Source organism: Syngnathus scovelli, unplaced genomic scaffold (genome assembly GCF_024217435.2).
Source record: "Syngnathus scovelli strain Florida unplaced genomic scaffold, RoL_Ssco_1.2 HiC_scaffold_96, whole genome shotgun sequence".
NCBI lineage: Eukaryota > Metazoa > Chordata > Actinopteri > Syngnathiformes > Syngnathidae > Syngnathus > Syngnathus scovelli.
In genome coordinates, this window is record NW_026061681.1 from 36,958 (window position 1) to 45,000 (window position 8,043).

An 8,043-nucleotide genomic window follows, 5' to 3' on the forward strand; every position below is an offset into this window, starting at 1 on the left:
CGGGCCGCGACCGCTAACTTACGGGACCCCGATTGGCCCGCGGACCAGCCGGCGGGACCTCCGTGACCGCCTATCCGCCTGCGCTGGTTCCCCGGCCGGCGCGAATTCCGGGCCGCGACCGCTAACTTACGGGACCCCAATTGGCCCGCGGACCAGCCGGCGGGACCTCCGTGACCGCCTATCCGCCTCCGCTGGTTCCCCGCTCGGCGTGGATTCCGGACCGCGACCGCTAAATTACGGGACCCAAATTGGCCCGCGGACCAGCCGGCGGGACCTCCGTGACCGCCTATCCGCCTTCGCTGGTTCCCCGGTCGGCCACAGATGACGAATATTCGGCCTCTCGCTCTGGAAGTCCTGCCGACTTAGCCGAAAATTTTCTAAGTGCCATCGGCTCTCGCTCGGAAAAGTGTCCGCCTCGTCTGGTTCCCCAGCTCGGCCTCAGAATTCGAAAATTCGGCCTCTCTGAGGTACCAGGGGTAGGCTTTATGTACTTGGTCCCCCCAGTTAGTGTACTCATCACTTTACCCCCCTTTCGCAAAATATAGTCGGCACGTATGTGCAGAACTGTTTATTTTCATTTTAAAAATTTTCTAAGTGCCAGCGGAAGCTGTCACACGAACTGTCCGAGCTACCACGGTGCCCATCCCGGGCAGTGACGGCAAAAGGCCGATGTGTGTTTGATGGAAGTCTGAATAATTTCTAAGTGCCAACGGCTCAACCGCCGTAAAGTGTCCGCCTCGGCTGGTTCTCCCGGTCGGCCCGAACGAGCGAAAATTCGGCCTCTTCCCCTGGAGGTCCGGAACATTTTGGCGAATATTTTCAAAGTGCCAACGGCTGTTCCGCCGTAACGTGTCCGACCCGGCTGGTTCCTCCGGTCGGCCCGAACGAGCGAAAATTCGGCCTCTTCCCCTGGAGGTCCGGACGACTTTGGCGAATATTTTCTAAGTGCGAACGGCTGTTGCGCCGTAACGTGTCCGACCCGGCTGGTTCCTCCGGTCGGCCTGAACGAGCGAAAATTCGGCCTCTTCCCCTGGAGGTCCGGACGACTTTGGCGAATATTTTCAAAGTGCCAACGGCTGTTGGGCCGTAAAGTGTCCGACCCGGCTGGTTCCTCCGGTCGGCCCGAACGAGCGAAAATTCGGCCTCTTCCCCTGGAGGTCCGGAACATTTTGGCGAATATTTTCAAAGTGCCAACGGCTGTTGCGCCGTAACGTGTCCGACCCGGCCGGTTCCTCCGGTCGGCCCGAACGAGCGAAAATTCGGCCTCTTCCCCTGGAGGTCCGGAACATTTTGGCGAATATTTTCAAAGTGCCAACGGCCGTTCCGCCGTAAAGTGTCCGACCCGGCTGGTTCCTCCGGTCGGCCCGAACGAGCGAAAATTCGGCCTCTTCCCCTGGAGGTCCGGACGACTTTGGCGAATATTTTCAAAGTGCCAACGGCTGTTGGGCCGTAAAGTGTCCGACCCGGCTGGTTCCTCCGGTCGGCCCGAACGAGCGAAAATTCGGCCTCTTAACCCTGGAGGTCCGTTCAAGTTTAACGAATAATTTCTAAGTGCTAACGGCTGTTGCGCCGTAACGTGTCCGACCCGGCCGGTTCCTCCGGTCGGCCCGAACGAGCGAAAATACGGCCTCTTCCCCTGGAGGTCCGGAACATTTTGGCGAATATTTTCAAAGTGCCAACGGCTGTTGCGCCGTAACGTGTCCGACCCGGCTGGTTCCTCCGGTCGGCCCGAACGAGCGAAAATTCGGCCTCTTCCCCTGGAGGTCCGGAACATTTTGGCGAATATTTTCTAAGTGCCATCGGCTCTTCCGCCGTAAGGTGTCCGACTCGGCCGGTTCCTCCGGTCGGCCCGAACGAGCGAAAATTCGGCCTCTTCCCCTGGAGGTCCTGTCAAGTTTAACGAATATTTTCTAAGTGCCATCGGCTCTTCCGCCGTAAGGTGTCCGACTCGGCCGGTTCCTCCGGTCGGCCTGAACAAGTGAAAATTCGGCCTCTTCCCCTGGAGGTCCGGAACATTTTGGCGAATATTTTCTAAGTGCCATCGGCTCTTCCGCCGTAAGGTGTCCGACTCGGCCGGTTCCTCCGGTCGGCCTGAACGAGCGAAAATTCGGCCTCTTCCCCTGGAGGTCCTGTCAAGTTTAACGAATATTTTCTAAGTGCCATCGGCTCTTCCGCCGTAAAGCGTCCGACTCGGCTGGTTCCCGATGTCGGCCAGAACAAGTGGAAATTCGGCCTCTTCCCCTGGAGGTCAGTTGAAGTTTAACGAATATTTTCAAAGTGCCAACGGCTGCTCCGCCGTAAAGCGTCCGACTCGGCTGGTTCCCGATGTCGGCCAGAACAAGTGAAAATTCGGCCTCTTCCCCTGGAGGTCCGTTCAAGATTAACGAATATTTTCTAAGTGCCAACGGCTGCTCCGCCGTAAAGCGTCCGACTCGGCTGGTTCCCGATGTCGGCCAGAATAAGTGGAAATTCGGCCTCTTCCCCTGGAGGTCCGTTCAAGATTAACGAATATTTTCTAAGTGCCAACGGCTCTTGCGCCGAAAAGCGTCCGACTCGGCTGGTTCCCGATGTCGGCCAGAACAAGTGAAAAATCGGCCTCTTCCCCTGGAGGTCAGTTGAAGTTTAACGAATATTTTCTAAGTGCCATCGGCTCTTCCGCCGTAAGGTGTCCGACTCGGCTGGTTCCCGATGTCGGCCAGAAAAAGTGACAATTCGGCCTCTTCCCCTGGAGGTCCTTTGAAGTTTAGCGAATATTTTCTAAGTGCCAACGGCTCTTGCGCCGAAAAGCGTCCGCCTCGGCTGGTTCCCGCGGTCGGACACAAAATGTGTCAATTCGGCCTCTCTGAGGTACCAGGGGTAGGCTTTATGTACTTGGTCCCCCCACTTAGTGTACTCATCACTTTACCCCCCTTTCGCAAAATATAGTCGGCACGTATGTGCAGAACTGTTTATTTTCATTTTAAAAATTGTCTAAGTGCCAGCGGAAGCTGTCAAACGAACTGTCCGAGCTACCACGGTGCCCATCCCGGGCAGTGACGGCAAAAGGCCGATGTGTGTTTATGGAAGTCTGAATAATTTCTAAGTGCCAACGGCTCAACCGCCGTAAAGTGTCCGCCTCGGCCGGTTCCCCCGGTCGGCCAGAACGAGTGAAAATTCGGCCTCTTTCCCTGGAGGTCCGGAACATTTTGGCGAATATTTCCTAAGTGCCAACGGCTGCTCCGCCGTAAAGTGTCCGCCTCGGCTGGTTCCCCCGGTCGGCCAGAACAAGTGAAAATTCGGCCTCTTCCCCTGGAGGTCCGGAACATTTTGGCGAATATTTCCTAAGTGCCAACGGCTGCTCCGCCGTAAAGTGTCCGCCTCGGCCGGTTCACCCGGTCGGCCAGAACAAGTGAAAATTTGGCCTCTTCCCCTGGAGGTCCGGAACATTTTGGCGAATATTTCCTAAGTGCCAACGGCTGCTCCGCCGTAAAGTGTCCGACTCGGCTGGTTCCCCCGGTCGGCCAGAACAAGTGAAAAATCGGCCTCTTCCCCTGGAAGTCCGGCCGACTTAAGGCGAATATTTCCTAAGTGCCAACGGCTGTTCCGCCGTAAAGAGTCCGACTCGGCTGGTTCCCGATATCGGCCAGAACAAGTGAAAATTCGGCCTCTTCCCCTGGAAGTCCGGCCGAGTTAAGGCAAATATTTCCTAAGTGCCAACGGCTGCTCCGCCGTAAAGCGTCCGACTCGGCTGGTTCCCGATGTCGGCCAGAACAAGTGGACATTCGGCCTCTTCCCCTGGAAGTCCGGCCAAGTTTGGCGAATATTTCCTAAGTGCCAACGGCTGCTCCGCCGTAAAGTGTCCGACTCGGCTGGTTCCCGATGTCGGCCAGAACAAGTGAATATTCGGCCTCTTCCCCTGGAGGTCCGGAACATTTTGGCAAATATTTCCTAAGTGCCAACGGCTGCTCCGCCGTAAAGAGTCCGACTCGGCTGGTTCCCGATGTCGGCCAGAACAAGTGAAAATTCGGCCTCTTCCCCTGGAAGTCCGGCCGAGTTCGGCGAATATTTCCTAAGTGCCAACGGCTGTTCCGCCGTAAAGAGTCCGACTCGGCTGGTTCCCGATGTCGGCCAGAACAAGTGAAAATTCGGCCTCTTCCCCTGGAGGTCCGTTCAAGATTAACGAATATTTTCTAAGTGCCAACGGCTCTTGCGCCGAAAAGCGTCCGACTCGGCTGGTTCCCGATGTCGGCCAGAACAAGTGAAAATTCGGCCTCTTCCCCTGGAGGTCCGTTCAAGATTAACGAATATTTTCTAAGTGCCAACGGCTGCTCCGCCGTAAAGCGTCCGCTTCGGCTGGTTCCCGATGTCGGCCAGAACAAGTGAAAATTCGGCCTCTTCCCCTGGAGGTCCGTTCAAGATTAACGAATATTTTCTAAGTGCCAACGGCTCTTGCGCCGAAAAGCGTCCGCCTCGGCTGGTTCCCGATGTCGGCCAGAACAAGTGAAAATTCGGCCTCTTCCCCTGGAGGTCCGTTCACGATTAACGAATATTTTCTAAGTGCCAACGGCTCTTGCGCCGAAAAGCGTCCGCCTCGGCTGGTTCCCGATGTCGGCCAGAACAAGTGAAAATTCGGCCTCTTCCCCTGGAGGTCCGTTCAAGATTAACGAATATTTTCTAAGTGCCAACGGCTCTTGCGCCGAAAAGCGTCCGCCTCGGCTGGTTCCCGCGGTCGGACACAAAATGTGTCAATTCGGCCTCTCTGAGGTACCAGGGGTGGGCTTTATGTACTTGGTCCCCCCACTTAGTGTACTCATCACTTTACCCCCATTTCGCAAAATATAGTCGGCACGTATGTGCAGAACTGTTTATTTTCATTTTAAAAATTGTCTAAGTGCCAGCGGAAGCTGTCACGCGAACTGTCCGAGCTACCACGGTGCCCATCCCGGGCAGTGACGGCAAAAGGCCGATGTGTGTTTGATGGAAGTCTGAATAATTTCTAAGTGCCAACGGCTCAACCGCCGTAAAGTGTCCGCCTCGGCTGGTTCTCCCGGTCGGCCCGAACGAGCGAAAATTCGGCCTCTTCCCCTGGAGGTCCGGAACATTTTGGCGAATATTTCCTAAGTGCCAACGGCTGCTCCGCCGTAAAGTGTCCGCCTCGGCTGGTTCCCCCGGTCGGCCAGAACAAGTGAAAATTCGGCCTCTTCCCCTGGAGGTCCGGAACATTTTGGCGAATATTTCCTAAGTGCCAACGGCTGCTCCGCCGTAAAGTGTCCGCCTCGGCCGGTTCACCCGGTCGGCCAGAACAAGTGAAAATTTGGCCTCTTCCCCTGGAGGTCCGGAACATTTTGGCGAATATTTCCTAAGTGCCAACGGCTGCTCCGCCGTAAAGTGTCCGCCTCGGCCGGTTCACCCGGTCGGCCAGAACAAGTGAAAATTTGGCCTCTTCCCCTGGAGGTCCGGAACATTTTGGCGAATATTTCCTAAGTGCCAACGGCTGCTCCGCCGTAAAGTGTCCGACTCGGCTGGTTCCCCCGGTCGGCCAGAACAAGTGAAAAATCGGCCTCTTCCCCTGGAAGTCCGGCCGAGTTAAGGCAAATATTTCCTAAGTGCCAACGGCTGCTCAGCCTTAAAGTGTCCGACTCGGCTGGTTCCCGATGTCGGCCAGAACAAGTGAAAATCCGGCCTCTTCCCCTGGAAGTCCGGCCGAGTTAAGGCAAATATTTCCTAAGTGCCAACGGCTGCTCAGCCTTTAAGTGTCCGACTCGGCTGGTTCCCGATGTTGGCCAGAACAAGTGAAAATCCGGCCTCTTCCCCTGGAAGTCCGGCCGAGTTAAGGCAAATATTTCCTAAGTGCCAAGGGCTGCTCAGCCTTAAAGGGCCCGACTCGTCTGGTTCCCGATGTCGGCCAGAACAAGTGACAATTCGGCCTCTTCCCCTGGAGGTCTTTTCAAGTTTAACGAATATTTTCTAAGTGCCGACGGCTGCTCCGCCTTAAAGCGTCCGACTCGGCTGGTTCCCGATGTCGGCCAGAACAAGTGACAATTCGGCCTCTTCCCCTGGAGGTCCTTTCAAGTTTAACGAATATTTTCTAAGTGCCAACGGCTGCTCCGCCTTAAAGCGTCCGACTCGGCTGGTTCCCGATGTCGGCCAGAACAGGTGAAAATTCGGCCTCTTCCCCTGGAGGTCCGTTCAAGTTTGGCGAATATTTTCTAAGTGCCAACGGCTGCTCCGCCTTAAAGTGTCCGACTCGGCTGGTTCCCGATGTCGGGCAGAACAAGTGACAATTCGGCCTCTTCCCCTGGAAGTCCGGCCGAGTTTGGCGAATATTTTCTAAGTGCCAACGGCTGCTCCGCCGTAAAGAGTCCGACTCGGCTGGTTCCCGATGTCGGCCAGAACAAGTGACAATTCGGCCTCTTCCCCTGGAGGTCCTTTGAAGTTTAGCGAATATTTTCTAAGTTCCAACGGCTCTTGCGCCGAAAAGCGTCCGACTCGGCTGGTTCCCGATGTCGGCCAGAACAGGTGAAAATTCGGCCTCTTCCCCTGGAGGTCCGTTCAAGTTTGGCGAATATTTTCTAAGTGCCAACGGCTGCTCCGCCTTAAAGTGTCCGACTCGGCTGGTTCCCGATGTCGGGCAGAACAAGTGACAATTCGGCCTCTTCCCCTGGAAGTCCGGCCGAGTTTGGCGAATATTTTCTAAGTGCCAACGGCTGCTCCGCCGTAAAGAGTCCGACTCGGCTGGTTCCCGATGTCGGCCAGAAAAAGTGACAATTCGGCCTCTTCCCCTGGAGGTCCTTTGAAGTTTAGCGAATATTTTCTAAGTGCCAACGGCTCTTGCGCCGAAAAGCGTCCGCCTCGGCTGGTTCCCGCGGTCGGCCGTAATAGGCGAAAATTCGGCCTCTTCCCCTGGAGCGACCTCCAAATTTGGGCGAAATTTTTCTAAGTGCCTAAAGGTACCAGGGGTTTGGGTACCAGGGGTGCAGTACGAACTGGTCTTTTGTCAACCCATGTACTTTTTCTAGAGTACATGGGTTGGTCCCCCCACTTAGTGTACTCATCACTTTACCCCCCTTTCGCAAAATATAGTCAGAACGAGCATGGGGGACGCAATTGTTTTCCATGCAAATCAATTGGGCCTGGTCCGAGCGCTGGTAACGGCCGCCAGCAAGCGTCCCCTGCTCGGATAGCAGAACTGAAGAAGGCACGGCACTTCCAGAGAGAGAGAGAAAATTTTCTAAGTGCCACATTTCTCAAAAATTTTCAAAGTGCCACATTTCTCAAAAATTTTCAAAGTGCCACATTTCTCAAAAATTTTCAAAGTGCCACATCTCTCAAAAATGTTCAAAGTGCCACATCTCTGAAAAACTTTCTAAGTGCCACATCTCTGAAAAACTTTCTAAGTGCCACATCTCTGAAAAACTTTCTAAGTGCCACATCTCTGAAAAATTTTCTAAGTGCCACAGCACGGCTGTGAAATATTCAAAGTCCTACAGGCATTGGCAGAATCCGCGGACGGCCGTCTGCTCCCGGCGGCCGCCGCGAAGCTACTACCCCCTCCCGGGGACGGCTGTCTGCTCCCGGCAGCCGTCCTTACCCCCCTCCCCCGTTTGCACCGCCTGAAGTTAGACCCGCCTTGGTAGGGCCCCCACCGGCCCCGGCTCGCCGGCGTTGGGTGGACGGTTCCTGCCCACTTGCGGGTCCCGGTCGCTTGGCAACCGACCGGGGAGGACCAGCCGCCTCCTTAAACACAGGCTGGAAGGGAAATCCGATCAAGCTACGGAGGACCGGCCGCCTCCTTAAACACAGGCCGGAAGGGAAATCCGATCAAGCTACGGAGGACCGGTCGCCTCCCTAAACACAGGCCGGGCAAAAATCTGCGAATGGGCCCGTCAAGGGTAGTGGGTCATCCAAGGAGGGAGGTACCGGCCGCCTCCTTAAACACAGGCCGGGCAAAAATCTGCGAATGGCCCGTCAAGGGTAGAAGGTCATCCAAGGAGGGAGGTACCGGCCGCCTCCTTAAACACAGGCCGGGCAAAAATCTGCGAACGGCCCGTCAAGGGTTCTGTC